The sequence below is a fragment of the Oryctolagus cuniculus genome, chromosome 15, assembly GCF_964237555.1.
Source record: "Oryctolagus cuniculus chromosome 15, mOryCun1.1, whole genome shotgun sequence".
NCBI lineage: Eukaryota > Metazoa > Chordata > Mammalia > Lagomorpha > Leporidae > Oryctolagus > Oryctolagus cuniculus.
Genome location: NC_091446.1, coordinates 33,588,607 through 33,612,826, shown reverse-complemented (window position 1 = coordinate 33,612,826; position 24,220 = coordinate 33,588,607). Strand labels below are relative to the sequence as shown.

The following is a 24,220-nucleotide window of genomic DNA, read 5'->3' as shown; positions in this document are numbered from 1 at the left end:
AGAAAGGTCTTCCTTCTGTTGGTTCAGTCCCCTAATGGCCACAGTGGCCGGCACTGTGCCGATCCGAAGCCAGGAGCCGGGTGCTTCCTCCCAGTCTCCCATGTGGGTGCAGGGACCCAAGCACTTGGGCCATCCTCCACTGCCTTCCCGGGCCACAGCAACCGGGACTAGTACCCAGGGTACCGGCACCGCAGGAGGAGGATTAGCCAAGTGAACCACAGCGCCGGCCAGTGGCATCTTAACCACTGTGCCAAACATCTGCCTTCCCAAAAATCATTTCTGAAATTAGTCCTATAACTACTGTGCTGTTACTTGCTGTGGCACAGAGGTAGGGTTTAAAACAGCCCTCAGGACTGTTAATATACAGTGTTCTTGAGGACTGACTTTAAGATAATGAGCATTCTAAATCAAGGCAGGTAGCTTTGCACTAAGGTGATTCCAAAGCCCAAAAGACCAGTATACAATCAACTGCTCAGGAACATGGTTTAAAACAAAACAAAACAAAACAAAACAAAAAACCAACAGCTTCCCTAACCTCAAGCAGCTTGTCTCCACCTTGTGAAGTATGGCTAGCACTCCTGAAACAATTAGAATGGTGTAGCTTAGTACACTGTTTAATATTGTGTTAGTTTAGGAATCACTCAACATCCTTTTTTTTTTTTTTTTTTTTTTTGGACAGGCAGAGTTAGAGAGAGGTCTCCCTTTTCCGTTGGTTCACCCCCCAAATGGCCTATACGGCCAGCGCACTGCACCGATCCAAAGCTAGGAGCCAGATGCCCCCTCCTGGTCTCCCATGCCATGTGGGTGCAGGGCCCAAGCACTTGGGCCATCCTCCACTCCACTGCCTTCCCGGGCCACAGCAGAGAGCTGGACTGGAAGAGGAGCAACCGGGATAGAAGCAGCGCCCCAACTGGGACTAGAACCCAGAGTGCCAGCGCCGTAGGTGGAGGATTAGCCTAGTGAGCCGCGGCACTGGCCTCAACATCCATTTTTAAATCTGTTAGATTTTTTGTAAAGTTCACTTGTAACCCACTGACAGCCTGCAGACCAGGCTGAGGCTCCCTGTGGAAAGAATACCTGCTGCTAGCTTACCCTTACCTCACTATCTTCTCTGCTCCCCAAACACACACTGCCTACCAGGTAAGCATTGCCACCCTGAGATGAAGTTCTTAATCTGGAATCCATGAACTCCTGACAGGGTATGCAACTTAAATGTACAGGTTTTCCTCTGTTCATAAGATTCTGTTAGTTACCCTGTGGGATCTGTGTTTAAAATGGTAAGGGGCGAGGGAGTGGGCATCTGGTGCAGTGATGAGGACACTGCTTGGGATGCCTGCATCTCATGTGAGGGTTCCTGGGTTAGAGACATCTAGCTTCCCCTCTTAAAGATAGCTCATATTGCTATAGTAACAGTTGTCACATAGAACCAATGCTGATACATTATTAGCAGAAGTCCATACTTTCTTCATGTTTCTTATTCTTAGTCGTCTTCCATCCCAGGTTCCCATCCAGTATATCATTACATTTAGTGGTTAGGTATTCTTAGGCAATTCTGATTTATGAGTTTCAGACCTCCTTGTTTGTGATGACACTGATAATCTTGAGGATCACTGGTCAGGTACTTCACAGACTAAACATGTTTCTTGAGGGCAGAGATTGTGTCTTACTCATCTCACACCCCTTTGTATGAACAGGGAGCCACAAGCTCTTGGAACTTCAGATAAATAAAAATTAACACAGTCCAAAAATGAGCTGTGGCTATTAAACAAATGCAGTCTTGGGCTGATTTAGAAACATATTCTGAGCACAAGAAGGCACAGTCCCATCAGATTCAGTACTAATCATAATATATCTGGAAAATCTTGTGTGCACAGTTTCAATTAGAGTAGTGATAAACCCAAGTATGGCCACAAGCTGGTGATGCATCCAGAAATCACTGTGTGTGGGAAACAACTGAAAGAACTGGTGGTGCCAGCGCTGTGGCATAGCGAGTAAAGCCACCGCCTGCAATGCCGGCATCCCATATGGGCACCAGTTCAAGTCTCAGCTGCTCCACTTCCGATCCAGCTCTCTGCTATGGCCTGAGAAAGCAGTAGAAGATGGCCCAAATTCTTGGACCCTTGCACCCGCATGGGAAACCTGGAGGAAGCTCCTGGCTTCCAATCGTGCAGCTCTGGCTGTTGCGGCCATATGGAGAGTAAACCAGATGGAAGACTCACTCTCTCTCTATCTCTCGCTCGCCCTCTCTGCCTCTCTGTAACTCTACCTTTCAAATAAATACATAAATCTTTAAAAAAAAAATAAAGGTGAGGTTTTCATCTGGAGGAGATTAAAAGAAGGTGAAACACCTATTTTCCCAAATATGCAAAGATGTCATAAACTACTTCAAAGGGCAGAATTAGGTCTATGGTCAAATATTTTTCACAAGGCTGGCGCTATGGTGCAGCAGCAGGTTAAAGCCCTAGCCTGCTGCACCAGCATCCAATATGGGCACCTGTTCAAGTCCTGGCTGCTCCACTTCTGATCCAGCTCCCTGCTAATGTGCCTGGGAAAGCAGCAGAAGATGACTCAAATCCTTGGGTCCACTAAAGTCTCCACCATGTGGGAGACAAGGGCCCAAAGCTCCTGGCTCCTGTCTTCGGATTGGCTTAGCTCCAGCTATTGCAGCCATTTGGAGAGTGAACCAGCAGATGGAAAACCTCTCTGTGTCTCTCTACCTCTACCTCTCTGTGTAACTCTTTCAAATAAAGAATTAAAGAAAAAAAAATTTCACATTCAATGAATGAATATAAGCCAGAATGTTAAGCCAGAGTAATGCTTTGAGCATTCTGGAGTTCCTGTCACCATAGGCCCCTGACTTAGACCAGAAATGGGATGGAAATGATCACTGGATGTGGTGTAAATCAGAGGGGATGACTTCTAAGGTATCTTCCAATTCCCAAGAGTTTCTGTGACACTAAAGGGTTTCTGGAGAGTTCTTTTTCTTTTTTGTTAAAAAAAAAAAAATCTTATTCCTTCCTTCTGCTTTCTTTCAGTTTAGTTTGGTTGTTTGTACGATTTATTTATTTATTTAATTGAAAGGCAGATTTACAGAAAACAGGCAGATCTTCCACCTGCTGGTTTATATTCCAGATGGCTGCAACAGCTAGCCAGGGTGGGGCCAAGCTGAAGCCAGGAACCCTGAATTCCCTTTGGATGTCCTACGAGGGAGACAAGAGTCCAAGCACTTGAGTCATCTTCCACTGCTTTCCCAGGCACATTAGCAGGGAGCTGGACTGGACTTCACAAACAGCATGCCACGACGCCTGGCCCCTCTTGTTAGGCTTCAAGGCTCTGTGACTTTAGCTGGGTGTAGAAGGGAAAAGCTTTGGCTGGACCAGAGCAGTCTGCAGGTGGGTGCCATCACCTCCAGTGACAGCACAAAGCAGCCTGCACCAGCCTGGCTGAAGGCTTTCCCTCCTACGCTCAGCTTGACTGCTGGACAGTGAGGACAAACTCACTGAGACTTTGTGGAGGAAACAAGATTGAGTGATCGAGATGAATTTGGGTTATGGAGTTTTGAAAGCCAGAAGAGAATACAGACTTCGTGGAGGTCAGAGAGATCTCTGAGGATTTATGATATCATACAGGTGAGTTTAGGAATGATCCAACAGTGTGCAAGGTGAGTTAGTGAGAGGATACGGGAGCCAGGAAGCTTTCTGAAATAATGACAAATGAGGTAATGGAGGAATATGGATATTTCATAGTATAAAAGTAAGCACCAAGATAATAGAGCTGATAAAACTGGGTGATAGAATAAAGGGAAGGAAATATACTAATTATAGTGTTACTTATAAAAATAAATAACAGGAGTTAGTGTTGTGGCACAGCTGGTTAAGCCACACCCTATGACATTGGCATCCCATTTGAACACTACTTCAAGTCCCTGACTGTTATGACCATTTGGAGAATGAACCAGCAGATGGAAGATCTCTTTCTCTCATCTCTCCCTCTCTCTGTAACTCTTTCAGATAAGTAAACCTCTTTTTCAAAAGTGAATTAAAAATATAACACTAAATAGAAAACCAAGGATATTATGTAATCAGGTATTACAAAGGCAATGATAGGAACAAAAATACAAATCTTCCTAATTATAAAATGAACTACATGCACAAAAAACCTGGGAAAAGCAGAAGATGGCCCAAGTACCTGGGTCCCTGCCACCCATGTGGTAAACCCGCATGAAACACCTCACTCCTGGCTTTGGCCTGACCCAGCCCTGACCGTTTCGGGCATCTGAGGAGTGAACAAGCAGATGGAAGATCTGTCTGTCTCTTTCTCTAACTCTTTCAAATAAATAAATAAATCTTTTCCTTTTAAAATGACAGATAGGAGACTAATTCTCTCAGTCCATTGCAGAGCAGTACTTTAAAAATGCAGATATAAAATGTTAACAATATATTATGGTAGATGTGATTATATATATTGAGAAATTCTGAGAAGGGTCATAGTGATCTGGCACAAAAAAATAAAAAGACACTGACAGGTTTAAAGCCATCCTATCACTGCCAGCTGCAAAACTCTCATACTTCAGAACAGTCCTCATGAGTCCTCACGTGCCACGGCACACTGGGTTAATCCTCCACCTGTGGTGCCAGCATCCCACATGGGCGCCGGTTCTAGTCCTGGTTGCTCCTCTTCCAGTCCAGCTCTCTGCTGTGGCCTGGGAGAGCAGTAGAGGAGGGCCCAAGTGCTTGGGCCCCTGTACCCGCGTGGGAAACCAGGTAGAAGCACCTGGCTCCTGGCTTTGGATCGGCGCAGCTCCAGCCGTTTGGGGAGTTAACTAAAGGAAAGAAGACCTTTCTCTGCGTGTGTGTGTCTCTCTCTCACTGTCTGGAATTCTACCTGTCAAATAAATAAAATCTTTCAAAACAGTCCTCATGAAACTGCAACACCTGAGGTCAGCACTGTGGCATAGCGGGTAAAGCCAACACCTGCAGTGCCAGCATCTCATATGGGTGCTGGTTTGAGTCCTAGCCGCTCCACTTCCAATCCAGCTCTCTGCTATGGCCTAGGAAAGCAGTGGAAGATGGTCCAAGTCCTTGGGCCCTTGTACCCGCGTGGGAGGCCCAGAAGAAGCTCCTGGCTCCTGGCTTCAGATGGGCCCAGCTTCCAGCGTTAGAGCCATTTGGGGAGTGAACCAGTGGATGGAAGATCTCTCTCTCTCTCTGCCTCTGCCTCTCTGTAACCTTGCCTTTCAAACAAATAAATAAATCTTTAAAAAACAAAACAAAAATAAGAAACTGCAACTCCTTTCTCTGTGTCTTCTAGGAGCTTAGGATCAGAATACCCTAACCTCTTTCCAAAATGCCAGCCAATCTACAGCTCACCCAAGGATAACAAAACTCATGCCCTTCAAACTACAAAAACGCTCGCATTTCTGCCTTTGTTAGGTGAAATCAACCCATTACTGGTTCCTTTAAGTTTTCTTTGATAATGTCATATCTAATGTGATCTTTCACAAAATTTCACTATGCCTAATTCACAATGAAAACAGCAATCAAGGCCGGCGCCGTGGCTCAATAGGCTAATCCTCCACCTTGCGGCGCCGGCACACCGGGTTCTAGTCCCGGTCGGGGCGCCGGATTCTGTCCCGGTTGCCCCTCTTCCAGGCCAGCTCTCTGCTATGGCCAGGGAGTGCAGTGGAGGATGGCCCAGGTGCTTGGGCCCTGCACCCCATGGGAGACCAGGAAAAGCACCTGGCTCCTGGCTCCTGCCATCGGATCAGCGCGGTGCGCCGGCTGCAGCGGCGGCCATTGGAGGGTGAACCAACGGCAAAGGAAGACCTTTCTCTCTCTGTCTCTCTCTCTCACTGTCCACTCTGCCTGTCAAAAATAAAAAAAAAAAAGAAAAAAAAAAAAGAAAACAGCAATCAATTTCAAAAGGTATAATTATTGTAGAAAACATACTCTTATGAAAATGCAACTAAAAAGATATGAATGTAAAAATAATTTCAAAAACATATGTATGAACAGGACCAAAAGGATTTGGGGTGAAAGGGCAATGAAAACATCTGAGAACAAGTTAACTCAGACAAAAAAAAGGGAAAAAGTGACATATCAAAATGAATGAATTTTTATAAAGAGTAAATAAGTTATTTAAAACACAAGAGTAGGGTGGGCCTTGACTGCAGTTAAGTTGTCACTTGCAACACTTGCATCCCATATCAGTGTCTGGGGCGAGTCCTGGCTATTCCACTTCCAATCCAGCTTCCTCCTAATGCACGCCGTAGGAGCCAGAAGGTAATAGCTCAAATACCTGGGTCCATGCGACGCACATGGGAGTCCCAAACTGAGTTCCAGTCTCCTGGCTTTGGCCTGACCCAGCCTGGCTGTTGAGGGCATTTAGGGAGTGAATCAGTGTCTGGAAGATCTCTATCTGCCTTTCATATAAATGAAAAAAAAAAAAAATATATATATATATACATATATATATACATAAAAGAACAAAAATCCAGCAGTACTTCACAAAAGCTCATGGAAATGAAACCAAATAAAAAATCTGAAATCTTATGCACAGTTTTTCCACAATACGTATCTTCCATGAACACTGTGAAGTACCATGTAAACTATAGTTCAAGTATATTAAAAATTATGAGTACGTGCATCTTTATTGCCTCTTTTTAAATTATGTAGGCAGACAATGTTGAATTTTTTTGGTTAGAGGTTGACAAAAGATAAGTGAAGCCACATTTTAAGATAAATCTAGGGGCTGTTGCTGTGGCATAGCGAGTAAAGCCGCCACCTGCAGTGCCTGCATCCCATATGGGCGCCGGTTCAAGTCCCAGCTGCTCCACTGCCAATCCAGCTCTCTGCTGTGGCCTGGGAAAGCAGTAGAAGACGGCCCTGGGCCTTGGACCCCTGCACCCGTGTGGGAGACCCAGAGGAAGTTCCTGGCTCCTGGCTTCAGATCAGCACAGCTCCAGCCATTGCGGCCAATTGGGGAGTGAACCAGTGGATGGAAGATATTCTCTCTCATTCTCTCTCTCTGCCTCTCCTTCTGTTTAACTCTTTCAAATAAATAAATAAATAATCTTTTAAAAAAAATCTAATAGTATCTAGGGGTATATTTTTGATCCACAATGGAAACTTTCTTTTTACAGAAAAATGGGAATGAAAATCCAAGTGGGGAGTACAGATTTACTCCCTGAGTATGAGGACCAGAGAAAGACTAGAGATCAAACTGCTGAAGCCTACAAGCTGAGCACCACTCAGCCCTTCTGTGGATGACTACAGAACATTAAGTGGTTGGTCGTTATCTGTGCGATAGTGGATTTTGTGGATCTGTGCGTGAGTTGTAAGAGGGAATTTTCAAGGGTGAGCCTGGGCAAGAGGGGGTACTTTATAGCACCCAAATAGAGCTGCAAACCTGGTTATCCAGGCAGCAGTGCCTGCAACGACTGTGTTGGGGTGTTTGGTGACTGTGTATTATAAGACTTGTTCCCAGGATTTGGAGTGCCTATTTATTTCTTGATTAGAACAAGGGAGGTTTGATTATAAAGATTTAGAACTAATTCTTCTCTAAGGAGTAATTTTAAGGCCATCTTCTCTTGCATGAAGCAACGAACAAGTAATGTAAGAGTAAGAACCAAATATGTAGGCAGACATTAACACAATATCTGCCGTACCTTTTGCTCTAATCAGGCCATCTACGAGGGATCAGGGAAATTGGAGTTGGAATCAGAAAGCACCAGCTGTTGCAAAACACAGGCACTTCAATGTCTAAATGTTTCCAATATAACTAGTGTAAAAGAAATCACCTTATATTAATGTATGCTTCTAAAGTTCACAGAGAGCTCTCGTGGTTTTAATCTCATTTGAGAAATCTTATGAGATATAAAGGGAATGTATCAGCTCCATGTTTTAAAGATGAAAAAGATTTTTGTTATTCAATTTCACACAGCTAGTTATTGGCACACAGGAAAGCACAAATATGTCATTTATGTGCTTCTATAAATTTCAACAATCTTTATATTGCTCATAATCTTTTTATTTTTAATTTTTAAGATTTATTTTATTTATTTGAAAGACAGAGTTACAGAAAGAGGTAGAGACAGAGAGAAAGAGGTCTTCCATCCGCTGGTTTACTCCCCAGATGGCTCCAACGGCTGGAGCTGTGCCAATCCGAAGCCAGACGCGCCTCCTCTGGGTCTCTCATGTGGGTGCAGAGGCCCAAAGACTTGGACCATCTTCTTCTGCTTTCCCAGGCCATAGCACAGAGCTGGATCGAAAGAGGAGCAGCAGGCACTAGAACCGGTGCCCATATGGGATGCCAGCGCCTCAGGCTAGGGCTTTAACCTGCTGCGCTATAGCACCGGGCCCCTCATAATCTTTTTAATATTTATTTATTTTATTTATTTGAAAGGCAGAGTTACAGAGAAAGGGAGCAAGAGAGACAGAGAGTAAGCCTCCATCTACCAGTTCACTCTGCAAATGGCTACAACAGCCAGGGCTGGGCCAGACTGAAGCCAGCAGCCAAGAGCTTCTTCTGGGTCTCCCACAGGAGTGTAAGGGCCCAAGCACTTGGGCCCATTCTCCACTGCTTTCCCAGGCCTTAGCAGGGAGCTGGATCGGAAGCGAGAAGCTGGGACTCAAATTAGCACCAATATGGGATGCTGACACTGCAGGCAGCAGCTTTACCCATTACACCACAATACCAGTCTCATATTGTTCGTAATCTTAAGGGAGAGGAACAAAGTATAAAAATTGCTTCTTTATATTGTATAACTCTTCAGGCAATCAACTTAGTGGATATAGCCAATAACTTAAACACAAAAGAACAGAACAGAATAGAAACTCTAAGAGTGTGCTGCCCCAACAGTTAAGATGGTACCTCCAAAGGTGGTGGGTAAATGAAATTAAAGGTATAAGTTTATTTTGGTGCAAAAATTTCTTGAAACTTGTGCAGTTTTTCAATAACATGCATTTTCCACCAAAATAAACTCATACTTGGGACCGGTGCTGTGGCATAGTGGGTAAAGCAGCTGCCTGCAGTGCCTGCACCCCATATGGGGGCCGGTTGGAGTCCCGGCTGCTCCACTTCCGATCCAGCTCTCTGCTATGGCCTGGGAAAGCAGTGGAAGATGGCCCAAGTCCTTGGGCCCCTGCACACACGTGGGAGACTTGGAAGAAGCTCCTGGCTCCTGGCTTCAGATCGGGGCAGCCCCTGCCGTTGTGGCTAATTGGGGAGTGAACCAGCAGATGGAAGATGACCTCTGTCTCTCTGCCTCGCCTTCTCTCTCTGTGTAACTCTGACTTTCAAATAAATAAATAAATCTTTAAAAAAATAAACTCATACTTTTAATTCCATTTTTCCATGAACATTTGAAGTATCTTTATATAAGTGTTGCTTCATTAAACTTATTTCTAACTCTTGGTCACAGTCCAAAAATATCTGAAAAGCACTCACCTAGTCCTAGATTCTCAAATAAGGTACATTAAAATGATCTGGATCTCAGAACCCAAAGATTCTAATTCAGTAAACTTGGAATGAGAATCAAGAACCTGTATTTTAGGGACCAGCATTGTGGATTAGTGGGTTAAGCTTCCGCCTGCAACAACAGCAACCCATATGGGCACCAGTTCATGTCCCAGCTGCTCCACTTCTGATCTAACTCTGCTAAATGGCCTGAGAAAGCAGTGAAAGATGGCCCAAGTGCTTAGGTTCCTGCCTCCCATGTGGGAGATCCGAGAGAAGCTCCTGGCTCCTGGTCCAGCCCTGGCCATTGCAGCCATTTGGGGACTAAACCAACAGATGGAAAAGTGCTCTCTCTCTCTCTGTAAATCTGCCTTTCAAATAAATTTTTAAAAAGTCTATTTTAAAAGGGCTTTTTTTAAAAAAAGATTTTATTTATTTGAGAGGTAGAGTTGCAGATAGTGAAAGGGAGAGACAGAGAGAAAGGTCTTCCTTCCGTTGGTTCACTCCCCAGATGGCTGCAATGGTTGGAGCTGTGCCAATCTGAAGCCAGGAGCCAGGTGCTTCTTCCTGGTCTCCCATGCAGGTGCAGGGGCCCAAGCACTTGGGCCATCTTTTACTGCTTTCCCAGGCCATAGCAGAGAGCTGGATTGGAAGAGGGGCAGCAGGGACTAGAACAGGTACCCATATGGGATGCCTGCACTGCAGGCAGAGGATTGACCTACTGCACCACGGTGCCAGCCCCAAAAATCTGTCTTTTTAAAGTACATTACCACTGTTTCTGATGGGCAGCCTTGAGGCCATAGTTTGTGGAACTATGCCTCATTTAATGCAGAAATACCTATTTTTCTGTATAAGGATTTCTTTTGTCAGAAGGTGTCAGACAGCCGCTGACATCTTTTTGCTATAGAAAGCCACCAGAAGTGCAGGGCTGGGTGGAATGTACCCACAGAATACAGCCATATCCTTGTGCCAGTCTGCAAAGTATTCCTGTACTACTTTCATTCCTAAGCCCTGGGTTACTGGGCTAGGGTCACGTCCAGGAAGGATGAGAATGACAGCTAAAAACACAGTGAAGGGGCCGGTGCCGTGGCTCACTAGGTGAATCCTCCGCCTATGGTGCCACCATCCCATATGGGTGCCGGGTTCTAGTCTCGGCTGCTCCTCTTCCAGTTCAGCTCTCTGCTGTGGCCCGGGAGTGCAGTGGAGGATGGCCCAAGTGCTTGGGCCCCTGCACCCACGTGGGAGACCAGGAAGAAGCACCTGGCTCCTGGCTTCGGATCGGCGCAGCGCCAGCTGTAGCAGCCAATTGGGGGGGGGGGGGGCGGAGGACAGTGAACAGTGAACCAACGGAAGGAAGACCTTTCTCTCTGTCTCTCTCTCTCACTATCTCTACCTGTCAAATTAACACACACACACACACACACACACAAAGAGTCATCAGAAGTGAGCTGGTGCAATCATATGACTTCAAGTTCTCTTTGATCTTGATTATTAAAACAACTGCTAATAGCTTTATATTTTTTTTAAGATTTACTTTATTCATTTGAAAGAGTTAGAGAGAGAGAGAGACAGACAGACACTCTCCTATCTGCTGGTTAACTCCCCAAATGACTGCAACAGTCAGAGCTGAGCTGATCCAAAGCCAGGAGCCAGAAGCTTCCTCCGTGTCTCTCACATGTGTGCAGGGGCCCAAGAACTTGGGCCATCCTCCATTGCTTTCCTAGGCCATAGCAGAGAGCTGGACAGGAAGTGGAGCAGCCAGGACTCAAACCAGTGTCCTTATGGGATGCTGGCACTGCAGGCCAAGGCTTTAACCTGCTGCACCACAGCGTCAGCCCCAACAGCTTTATATTCAATACAATACTAAACTACTAGGTTTCAGGCATCGTACTAGGCATGAAAGGGAATACAAAGATGATTGTCCCAGGAGTCTTCACAGCCAGCTGCCACCATCATTCCTACCTCCAACATAAATAAGGCAATAAAAAGGCTCAGGTTTTGCATCTTTGCTTATGACAGAGGTGCCTCATGGGGTTCAGAGAGGAGGTTTGTTAGAACCAGAGATGATGGGACGGTATCTTCCAATTGCACATCTCTCTTACTTCTTTCACATATTTAATGGAAACACTCTTCATGTATTTGCAGGACTATAGCCTCAATGAGTCTCCTTATCAAGGCATTGGAAAATACATTGTTATACTTGGCATCTCAGAAACCATGATCTCCAAGAAGTACAAGCAAATACATATTTAATGAACTGTTGAGGTGTGTGCCAGGTATGAGTATTAGCAATGGGCACACTTAGGAAGACAGATATTCCTTCTGGTGAGGAATGAAGTAGGCTTGGGATTAGAGGCTCAAAGCCCTCCCTTATTCACAAATTGCTTCAGGGCAGCCTAATTTCATCACCTGAAAGAATGTCTGCCAAAGGGTCAACAAAGTTATTGCTGGAGAGTAGACTGTGGCTGAATTTTAGTTTTTGCCTTTGTGAATTTTTCTAACTTTTCCTGCAGTAATTATGGGTTATTTTTACAGTTGGGAAAATACATCTTGTCTGTTTTTTAGCGAGAATAAAAAGCTTCTGAGGGGCCCACACTGTCCTGTAGTGGGTAAAGCCACCGCCTGCAGTGCCGGCATCCCATATGAGCACCTGTTCAAGTCCCAGCTGCTCCACTTATGATCCAGCTCTCTGCTATGGCCTGGGAAAGCCCAAGTCCTTGGGTCCCTACACCCATGTGGGAGACAGGGAAAAAACTCCTGGCTCCTGGCTTTGGACTGGTGAAGCTCCAGCCATTGTGGTCAACTGGGGAGTGAATCAGGAAATGGAAGACCCCTCTTTCTTTCTCTCTCTGCCTCTCCTTCTGTCTGTGTAACTCTTTCAAATAAATAAATAAATCTTTAAAAAAAAAAAACACTTCTGAGATCAAAAAGTAGACTGACTTCATTATATGCCAAACCAGGTTAATTATATGTCAAACTAGATGAAGGCCTTAGGAGGTCTTCGCACTTTTTTTTTTTTTCAGTTTGAAGAATTCAAAGGTCCAAGTATTAAAGACCTCATTTCCAGGAGCCTTGTAACTCTTGATGCAGGACAAAATTTGGGCCTTCTTTGTCTCCAGTAGACAGGCTCCATGCAAAGAGCCTACAAAGATGACTTTGTTCAAAACCACTCCCTTGAAGACTCAAAAAAATCTGTGTGGGACGCAACCTTTTCATCTCTATCTCCTTTCCTATGTGGCTCTCTCATGGCTGCACAATTACCAGTCATACTCAACCATTAATGCCCCTTCCAACTAATGTTCTGGAAGAAGTGAATCTTCTTTTAAAAATTCAAATTTATTGAAGTGTAACTTAAATGAAATGCACACAGTAAGTTTTAACAAATTTATACACTTATGTAACCACCACCACAATCACAATATAGAACATTTCCAGCACCCTACAAAGATTCTTTGTGCCCCTTCCTACTCAATCCTCCCTGCACCCAAGCCCCTGGGCCAGGCAGCCATCCATAAAATGAGAATCTTTCCATGTAGAGTAACTTGTCCTTCCCAGAATTTCTAACAAATGGGATTATATAAAAGCTATCTTTTGGGCCTGGTTTCTTCCATTTGGCAACCTGTTTTTGAGGTTTATCCACATTATTTTGATTCTGAGTACTATTTTGTTTGTACCAACAATAATAATTCTTTGCAGATTATGTGAATGAATCATTTTGTACCAGCATAAAAATAAGGTAAGATGACTGCTGCTGCAAAGATACCATATCCAAACTCAAGGCAGAAAAAGCTAAAAAAGGCTGCTTCCTACATCTCTCTTTCACCACTAAAAAACAAACAAAAGTCTTCCCAGAAGCACTCAGCCAACTTCCCCCTACATTTCATCAGCCAGGACTTGGTCACATGACCAGTTACAAGGAAGCTAATGGGCGTCTTGCAAGAAGAAATAAGATTGTCATGACTGATACATGTCAATTATGATTCACTGCTCAAAACTGGCATTGTCATCCCAAACAAAACAGATTCTGATAAGAAAGATGGAAGAAATGCAGACTGGGTAAGCCAGATCATCTACTATTGTGTCTACCATGGCTTCTCATCATGATGAGGTGGGGACCCTCAGGATGACTCTGGCACAAACAGGACACTGTGAGTAATGAAAGGTAGAATGGGAAAAAGCATTCTGCTAGACAGGTACCCTTCCTTTACCCACACTAAATAAGATCTCTGGGACTTCCAAAAGTATCACAAACTGGCTCATAAAGTCATAATATGTACTTTCTTCTGCTAACTGTAAAACAAGATACATATAGATAACATTTGCCAGAGTCCTTGTAAAATAGCACTCTCAAGCTCTAAAGCTTGAGTAAAGCACAGTTTCTACGGAAAGCCAGAATCAGATCATCTTCCATCAGCTTACCTTACACGTGTGCTTCTGGAGATAGCGTGATATGATCATGAATGTATTCTGGGTCCTAGACAACCAATGCGTACCGCCTCTCCTTCCCCCTCCCAAAATGGGGAGAAGTCAGAACCAATCCAATGACCAATCAAAATATCAGCTTTAGAACTAATAAAGCCTGGCTCAAAGAACATGCCTCAGATGTGTTACCTCGTGAGTGTCCTGATAAATACTTGACCCTAGAATTCAGCACTTCTAACCAGCACACGCATAACAGGGCAACTACAGGCCTTCCCCAATGGAATAGGCAGACCACAGTAAATTTCTTGCAATTATGAACACACCAGACATGCTTCCTCAGTGAAGCTGAGGATCATAAAGGGAGATGTGCCACATAAGGAACAGGAACATGATTAATGTGGCCAATAAGAAACAGGGTAGAACTCTTCTAGGAGACTTCAGGAGAAGTTTTCTAACAACGTGAAGCAAGTGTTGACAACTCTGGATGTGATGCCTGGAACTACAACAGCCATCCTGCTAACATGTGAGGTTGCTGTCATAATTACATATTTTACCCAACAACTGTAATACAAAATATGACATAAAAAGTTGGGAAGAACCAGAGTCCTTGATGATATTACTCTGCCAGTGAACAGAGGCAAACAATCCTGAAGCCTGCCCTATCACAGGAGCCCCTGTTATATAAATTTAATTTAAATTAATTTTATGGCTAGTCTTTAGTCTGGATTTCTGTTACAACAAAAAGCATTGTAACTGATATGGGCATCTTTGTATCCTTTTCTGTATTCTTTTTCAGTATAACCAAATACACATTTCATTGTGTCCTCCACAAAATACTGCCTTATTGGATTTCTGAACAGCTTCAGTTAAAAGATGTTTTAAACACACATGAATAAACATATGCTACTATTTACTTTCCTGAAGGTTAAGATGTTTATTCGTCCCATATCTTTTGGGAGAGATGTGTTACAGTGATGGTTCCTACTCCCACATCTGCTAGTGCTATTAGGTTTATAAATGCTATTGATCCACAATTTTTGAAACAAAAGACAAAATTTCAGTTAAACAGAACTAACCATCTGGGTGCTGTAATTTATGAAGGACCTGCATATCTTATAAACTTAGCCAGATGTGTAAACATAGTAAGTGTCCTTGTAATTCAAAGATTGCTAAGGAGACTTTCTCTAGAGAGAAACTCAACCTCACTACCATAGAAAATGAAGCAGGTAACACCATCTTCCTGAATTTTACTACAGATATATGTCTTTAGGAATCATGTCTAAATCTGCATTTAGAGTACAGATAAGTAGAGCCACAAAAGGAATGAGAATAAAGGAATTATCTGGTATCACAAATGATTATTGACCCATTCAACAAGCTAAATGCTCTCAAGCTTGGTTATAAAAATTAACTTTATTCTTAAAGTCATAAAGATACTTTTCAGTTTGGAGCTGATTCTCAAGGGTCCAAGACTAAATTTTCTCAAGCCTGAGACTTAGTTGTTCACATTCAATGTATATAGCAGGCTTCAAGTAGGGCCTAGGCTATACTACAGTCTTCCATGACTATGTTTGTATATTATATGTGTGTGTATGTACGTGTGTGTATATATATGTATATATATACACACACATATATATATGCTTTTTTAAAAGATTTTTATTTATTTACTTGAAAGTCAGAATTACACAGAGAGAGAAGGAGAGGCAGAGAGAGAGATAGAGAGGTCTTCCATCCACAGGTTCACTCCCCAAATGGCTACAAGGGCCAGAGCTGTGCCAATCTGAAGCCAGGAGCCAGGAGCTTCCTCCAAGTCTCTCAGGCAGATGCAGGGACCCAAGGACTTGGACCATCTTCTACTGCTTTCCCAGGCCATAGCCAAGAGCTGGATCAGAAGTGGAGCAGGCGAGTCTTGAACCGGCACCCATACAGGATGCTGGCACTGCAGGCGGCGGCTTTACCCACTACACCACAGCACCAGCCCCATACATATGCTTTTTAAACCTAGTAATTCTTGGGACTGGCACTGTGGCATAGTAGGTTGAGCAACCGCCTGCGGTGCTGGCATCCATGTGGGCAACTTTTCAAGTCCTGGCTGCTCCACTTCTGATTCAGCTCTCTGCTATGGCCTAGGAAAGCAGTAGAAGATGGCTTTAAAAAACCTAGTAATTCTTATCTCATTGCCAAGAGGAAGAGCCAAATTTTAGTTTCTGCTAAACTATCAGCAAAGACTAATTGCTTATCTAATCCCATATTCATATTTAAAAGTTAAATACAAAGTACAATAACTTTCTTCTCTTACATTTCCATCATCATTACCTTGGTCTGAGTTAACCACCACCTCACACTTGGACAACTGGTCTTCATATGCCCACTCTGTCCCAATCTAATCCTTTCTCCAACTATAGCAAAGGAGATCTCAAAACTCTCCTCCTAATTCTTTCTCCTCCAACCACCGAGACTTTCAACCAGCACCTATTACTGGAATGTTCTACAAGTCCTTTGGATATTTTGGCTCTTATGCCAGGAGTACACTTTCTTTCCCTCCCCATCTAGTCAACATTTACTCGTGTCTTTGTAGTTCAGCTTCAGCATGATGTTAAGACTTTCTAGTTTCCCTGTCAAATTCCCTGCTAGACTCTGATAGAACTTTGTGCTTCTCTTAGTAGCTTAAACTTACATTTTTTATATTTGTGATTATCTGGTTATTGGTATCTATTACACCAAACCATAACCTTAAGAGTAGGGATGTTACCTGTTCTTCTTCGCCATTTACATGTTCAGTGTTGGACATACAATGGGTGCTTAATATGCATTCACTCGATGGAAAAAACAGACAACCTTTTTATCTTCTATACAACAGCCCTGCACCCCCAAAATATGAATCTCACCAGTTTCTTTTCCCTTTTTGCTGCCAGTGATCAAAGGAATTCCCTTATGGAATCACTGACTAGAAGATTCTTCTTGAAAAACATAAGAGGAAGACAGGGCTGGATTTTCTCAGCATCTACCCATTTTGGAGGAGTTGTAAAGTATTATGATATAGAGATAGTTAGTGACCAGAATACAAACATTCTATTACATGTAACTACAAGATAGAAACACCAGGACCATTTTTCCCTCTTATCGCTAGAAACAACTTCAGGAAATGAGAAATTACTAAACCTCCTGTCTGGCTCCCTCTCTGAAGTTGATATCCTAGCCATCATTTGAACTCTAGTAGAAACTGGAATCCAATTCAAGTTAATCTCAAAGTAAAGATATCAGCTCTATCACTCTATTCTCTCCTAATCCTCTTTTCTGAATTTTATTTTTATGATACTGATCAAACCCTGCAAGAGTGGGAAATGATGGGAAGAGGGGAAACAGGAGCTAATCCGCAAATGTTAGGCTGGGGAAACTGGTTTAGCTTTGGTATCTTTAATAAAATTTCTGAAGACTGCTAAATTGTTTTCATTTTCACTCCTGGGAAAAACTATTTTCATTTTCATGGTGCTTTTTTTTAAGCCTCTTGAGGCAGTTTTTAAGTATTTCTATAGAAGTTTCTATAGAAATAGAACCTTGGAGGCAAGGTTTTTTAATATAGTGATAAACAAGCATTCAGCATTCTATGTGACTGTTGAAAATGTTTGCTAAATTATAAATTATAGAACCTTGGAGGCAAGGTTTTTTAATATAGTGATAAACAAGCATTCAGCATTCTATGTGACTGTTGAAAATGTTTGCTAAATTATAAGTGTACATTTGGGAGTGCATTTCACTGGATAAAGAGTCAAGACATTCCATCAAATTCTCAATCTTCAGTATCTGGTATAGTGCCTGACAAATTCATTAATGAGAAAATGAGAAAAATGAGACATCTATAAATATTGAGAAGAAATGCCTAGAGAAATAAGCTGACACCAGAAACAATGGTGTTAGCAAAGCCCAAAGAAGGGAAGATTTTGAGAAAAGAAGGTCATTAATCTGTCATGTGTTGAAGAGGTCAAGTCAAATATGGCCTAAGAAGTACCCAGTGGGTTTAGAAAAAAAAAAGTGGTAATTAATGACCTTTACATTGGTAATTTTAGTGGGGGCAAAATGCCGCAGTTGACTAAGAATAGGAAGTACAAAATAAGAAAGAATGGGTAGAAAAAACTTTTACATGAACCCATGTCTGTGAAAGAGGCAAGAAACAGAATGGAGGACAAACTGGTATGGAAAGGTTTTATTTTTTCCTTCTAAGATATAAAAAAAGACTTGGGGGTTCCGGCCTGAAGCGCCGGCATCCCATATGGGTGCCAGTTCTAGTCCCGGCTGCTCCTTTTCTGATCCAGGTCTCTGCTATGGCCTGGGATAGCAGTGGAAGGTGGCCCAGGTCCTTGGGCCCCTGCACCTGTGTGGGAGACCTGGAAGAAGCTCCTGGCTCCTGGCTTCTGATGGGCACACTGCGGCCATCTGGGGAGTGAACCAGCAGGTGGAAGACCTTTCTCTCTCTCTCTCTGGATCTACCTCTCTCTGTAACTCTGTCTTTCAAATAAATAAAAATAAATCTTAAAAAAAAAAAAAAAAGACTTGGGAATACCTAAATGCAAATGTGAAGTAGCCACAGATAAGGAAGGTCCTAAAAAAAGGGATAGGAAGGGATCCAGAGCCTTGAAGCCACTGTGTTGCTTAAGAAAACAAGGAGGGACAGAGAATGGATATCAATAAAGTGACTTGAAGGTTTGTTGGAAAGTCAAATAATCTGCTGAGACTGGGCATACCAGGGAAGGTCTGAAGTGAATGGAAAAATTAAACAAAAAAAGCTGTGGGGCCTGTATTGTGGCTTAGCAGGTAAAGCTGCCACCTGCAGTGCGGGTATCCCTTAAGGGCGCTGGTTTGAGTCCTGGCTGCTCCTCTTCTGATCCAGCTCTCTGCTACGGCCTGGGAAAGTCCTTGGGCCCCTGCACCCATGTGGGAGACCTGGAAGAAGCTCCTGGCTCCAGGCTTCAGATTGGCCCATCTCCGGCTGTTGCAGCTGTTTCGGGAGTGAACCAGCAGATGGAAGATTCTCTCTCTGCCTCTGCCTCTGTGTTATTCTGCCTTTCAAATAAATAAATAAATCTTAAAAAAAAAAAAAAAAAAAAAAAAAAGAGCTGTGGAGAATGTAAAACAGAATTGCTAGGCAAAGTCAGGAACAGCAGCTCCGGCCGTTGTGGCCATCTGGAGAGTGAACCAGCAGATGGAAGACCTTTCTCTCTGTCTCCCTCTCACTGTCTGTAACTCTGCCTCTCAAATAAATAAATATTTTTTTAAAAAATCTGTCATGCTACTAGTTTTCTCCAATGTGTGATTTTCTTCTAAAAAGACTCAAGCAGGAAGGGTTTAAAAGAAAAATCCCTATTCACAGAGGTTATCTTCTCTCCCAAATTTAATTTCAGGTTCAAATCTGTGGTAGAAATACCATTTATCTGAGTATTTTGTGCAGAAATTATGATAAATCTGAGATTAAAATAAGAAGCTATTGGTATTATTTTGACTGTATAATAAATAAAATTTGCCTTTTTAAGTACGTAAGAATGGCAATGAGGGTTTCTTTTTGTACAGGATAACCAAAACCACTGTCAAAACAAAGCTGTAAAAATAACTACCTAGAGGACCCAATAGGTAGCCTATTAACTGGGGCAATCAGCTCTCAAAACCTTCTAAAGTTTGTCTTTTTAAGTATGTAAGAATGGCAATGGGGAAGGTTTTTGTACAGGAAAACCAAGAGCACTGTTCTTCCCTCTAGTTATAGACACCCAGTAGCAGCTAGTGGCATTACATACCTAATCATTGTTAGTTCCCTTTTTATCTATTTTCTGGCTTGGCTGGAGACCTAGTAAGAGGGATACTAACTGAGCCAAGGCCCTAAGTGAATTCACAGTTAGTTGGGTGTGGGGAAAAGATTACTGTAATTCATTTCTAAGAAGACAGAATGATGGAGAAAAACGATGTCAAGATAATGAAAACTTAAAACAATTTTTGAGGTAGTTCAAAGCAATCCTTGGGTATACTTGAATGAAACAAACTTAACAATAGGCATCATTTCCACTTCAGTTCTTCAAACCTGTAGACTAATAAGCCTTTGATTAATAAGCACAAACTTACACAAAAACTGCAATCAATGAATTATTTTATTTGGAGTCACAAACTAATTTCATGTGGATCCTTGGTCTTATTGCTTTTTGGGTTTGGGAAATTCAGGAAAGTATACATTTACAGTCTGCGCAAGGATAGAAATACTAACAGAGAAGAACACTATTTCCTCATTAATGCAGAGACAAGAACTTAGAAAGAAACATGGGGTTGACACTGTGGCATAGTGGGTTAAACCTCCACCTTGTGGTAACACATCCCGCATGGGCGCCAGTTCGAGTCCTGGCTGCTTCTCTTCCGATCCAGCTCTCTGCTGTGGCCTAGGAAAACAGTAGAAGATGGCCCATGTGTTTGGGCCCCTGCACCCATGTGGGAGGCCTGAAAGAAGCTCCTGGCCCCTGGCTTTGGATCAGCCAAACTCAGACTGTTGCGGCAATTTGGGGAGTGAACCAGTGGGTAGAAAACCTTTCTGCCTGTCTCTCCCTCTCTCTGTAACTAGGTCTACCACTCAAATACATACATACGTACATACATACATACATAAAAGAAAGAAAGAAAGCTAGAAAGAAAGAAAGAAACACTTCGTGTTTTCTGTAAAAAGGGACCCTGAGAAAAACAACAAAGCAGAAACTCAGAGATGGTTATGGGTAATGTCCCTTCATAATAATGGACTATCATGATACAGAGTTTTATTTTAGTGGCAGAAATTTTAGAAGCATGGCTTTATTGCATAACTTAGTCTTTAAAAGTTGAACATGAAGGCCTATGTACTAGAGAAAATACTGTAAATAAAATTATGGCTATCATAATACTTAACAACCAAAAGGATTTTGAACATCTTTATCCACTATCAGTGTAAGTTCGCTGTATCTCATGTTTAGAAAACCTCTTGTGTTGTTTGAGGGTAAGATGTTTTTGTTGTTGATTTCCCCAAATCCCTTCCTATTAAAACCTCATGTTGCTGGCTTTTCTTGCCACAGAAGATACTCAGCTGATTATCAACAAAGAACAGTCTACCACTCTATAATAATGTCTGTGTCCCTTTCTGGTCCTAATTAAAAGTACAGATATTTTCATATGTACTATAAATATGATTGAGATAATTTCTCTAGTTACATTATCCTATACTTGCCAACCTCAAAAGCTTGAATACAATTTTTCTGCCCATTCAACACAATTTCAAAATACCTTTTAATTATATTGTATAACTTAGAAACCTTCAATATTCTTTGTTCATTTGTAAATCTCCAAATATACTTACAAAAACTTAAGCTAGCATATAACATTTTCCCAGCTTTGTTTAAAAATGAAGAGCTCCATATAAGAAACTTCATTCCTGTATTTTGGCCAGCTTAAAATAAAATCAGTATGTTTCTTGTTTAAAAATCTGTATGCCAGGCCGGCGCCGCGGCTCACTAGGCTAATCCTCCGCCTAGCGGCGCCGGCACACCGGGTTCTAGTCCCGGTCGGGGCGCCGGATTCTGTCCCGGTTGCCCCTCTTCCAGGCCAGCCCTCTGCTGTGGCCAGGGAGTGCAGTGGAGGATGTCCCAGGTGCTTGGGCCCTGCACCCCATGGGAGACCAGGAAAAGCACCTGGCTCCTGGCTCCTGCCATCGGGTCAGCGCGGTGCGCCGGCCGCGGCAGCCATTGGAGGGTGAACCAACGGCAAAAGGAAGACCTTTCTCTCTGTCTCTCTCTCTCTCACTGTCCACTCTGCCTGTCAAAAAAAAAAAAGAAAAAAAAAAAAGAAAAAAAAATCTGTATGCCAGCACTTCAATTTTTACTACACTTTTCAAGGAACAAGAAGCACCACATACTTGATCACAATCAACAATAATGAAAAGGTATTTTCAAAGAAAGACATGCTTTATAATAGTGCACTTCTGAAAGCAAAAAATGGCAACAAAATTTTGCATTGTTGATCATATTTTATGTCAAATTCAAATACAAAGTTTTATTTGTGATACAAAATGAAGACTTGCTTAATTCATTCAGCAAATATTTACTGGGTACTCACAATATGAAAGGCATTGATCTAGATTTTAGGAATTTATAAGTAAAAAAGACAGATATGGTTCCCACTCTTCTACCATCATGAAGCTTACGTTTTATGTTGACTATTTTCATCAAAAATGCATAACCTCAGTGGCCAGTCTAGTAGCACAAAGGGTTAAGTCACCACCTCCAATGCTGGCATTCTATTTGGGCACTGGTTTGAGTCCTGGCTGCTCAACTTTCAACCAGCTCCCTACTGATGTGCCTGAGAAGGCAGTGGAAGATGGCCCAAGTGCTTGGGCCCCTGCATCCACTTAGAAGTTCCTGGCTCCTGGCACTGGTCTGACCCAGCCCTGGCCATTGTAGCCATCTGGGGAGTAAACCAGCAGATAGAAGATCTATCTCTCCCTCTCTTTCTTTCTCTGTAACTCTGCCTTTCAAATAAAATAAATCTTTAAAATAAAATTTTAAAATCTAGCAACAAAACATTATAAAGTTACTGTAATAGAATCAGACTTGAAAAGAAGCTCAATTCCAAGATGCACATTATTTTAAATTTATTTTGACATCTTGAAAACAGTAATATCTGACAACATGGTCAGTTCTGGCAGCAAGCGATGGGAGTTGTCATGACCAGCACAAATACATCAAAACTTATAGAATGAGTACCAGTCTGGCATATGTAAGTGTTCCATAAATGCCAACTATTTTTTTAACTTTTATTTAATAAATATAAATTTCCAAAGTACAGTTTATGGATTACAATGGCTTTTTCCCCCCTTAACTTCCCTCCCACCCACACCCCTCCCATGTCCAGCTCCCTCTCCCATTCCATTCCATAAATGCCAACTATTTAAGATGAAGTTTTACATATACTTGGAAATAATTTAAAGATTACCAATTATCTCACAACTACTGTTCACTATATGAAGCCCACATCCAATTATTTGATTAAAATATAAGGAAACTGAATAATTAAATGTTTGAACTGATATATATAATGAAATCCAACTAACAATGCTTTGTGCAGGTACCATGCCAAGAACTCAGCAGACCTTCCTGAATGAAACCACACAAAAAGAAACCAGGACATTTATGACAATCAAATTATTAAGTACTTTAATGTATGCAAATGTATTTGTATGCACAATCCCAAATAGTACATAAAGAACAAAGTATTTTTAAATGTATACACAGATCACTTATTTTTGCTTTCCTTAAAACACTGTAACCATATATTAACACTAGAACAAATCCCACAAGTTTTGGTAGTTAAAGTGTACTACAGGGAGACACAATTTAGCCAGAAGCACAAGACAACCTGTTCATGACTTACTTTGCATGTTTTAAGGATCTTTCTCATCCATTTCCAACTTGGCGTTTTTCAACATGGTATGTAATTCTAAAATCCAAGACCTTTACTATTGTTATTTTATTTCCCGTTCAAACACAGGATGATAAGAGAAGGGGCAAAGATCTACATTTCTCTTTTTTTAAGCTGCTCTAGGTCAGTTTTTTTAATTTTGAGAGTTTTAGTGAAACTCTAAATTACAATATGCTAGAGTCAACTTGCTTTAAAGATTAGTTTCTACATTTTTGTTTCGATAAAACAATGCTTTTACGATGTATGTATTCTACATACCAGCTCATTACATACTTCAGGCATATAAAAATGGCTCCAACTGAGATTTTTGAATTCAACAACTGTACAGTTAAGTATTTGTAAAGTAATTTTAATTATTTAGGAAATGTTAAAGAATCAACTCACATTTGTTCCTGTTGCATTCCTTAAACCTACAGGACACCCTGCAGAGAGGAAAAGCAACTCAAATTAACATAATTACTGTCTTTTCAGAAGCTTCTGGCAATTAAAATTCCTGTCTTCGTATTAAAACTGGGCAGAAGCTAAGATCAACAATTTCCTCAATATTTTCAATACTAACCTATTTTCTCACATCAGTTTTAAAACAATGGCTGTTAAAAATCTCACAAGCACTGTTATCCAAATTTAAGCCATAAAAGAAAATTCACATGACATAACTTGTGAACTGTGCTTTTTAATTCCCAAACTTAAATATTAGCTTGTTTATGTTTGAGATTGAAAAAAACATTACACGCTGCGCTCTACTCATCCTCGAAACTTTCTAGGCTCAGCCCATCTGGGGCAGGGCTGACTGTACTGCGTGTGGTTGAGTCCGCACGGGAACAGCCTCTTGATTCACTCGGAGCGCCCCATCGTGGAGATTATC

General features: G+C 42.0%; 1 long non-coding RNA gene across 2 annotated transcripts in view; it reads right to left on the bottom strand.

Moving 5' to 3' along the window:
- The window catches only part of LOC138845328 (uncharacterized), a 44,511-nt gene that overhangs the window by 19,761 nt on the left and 530 nt on the right, over positions 1 to 24,220 (bottom strand). For both annotated transcript variants that reach the window (XR_011382340.1, XR_011382341.1), the window contains exon 2: positions 23,740 to 23,777. This is a non-coding gene — a long non-coding RNA (uncharacterized lncRNA). The remainder of the gene's footprint in view (positions 1 to 23,739; positions 23,778 to 24,220) is intronic.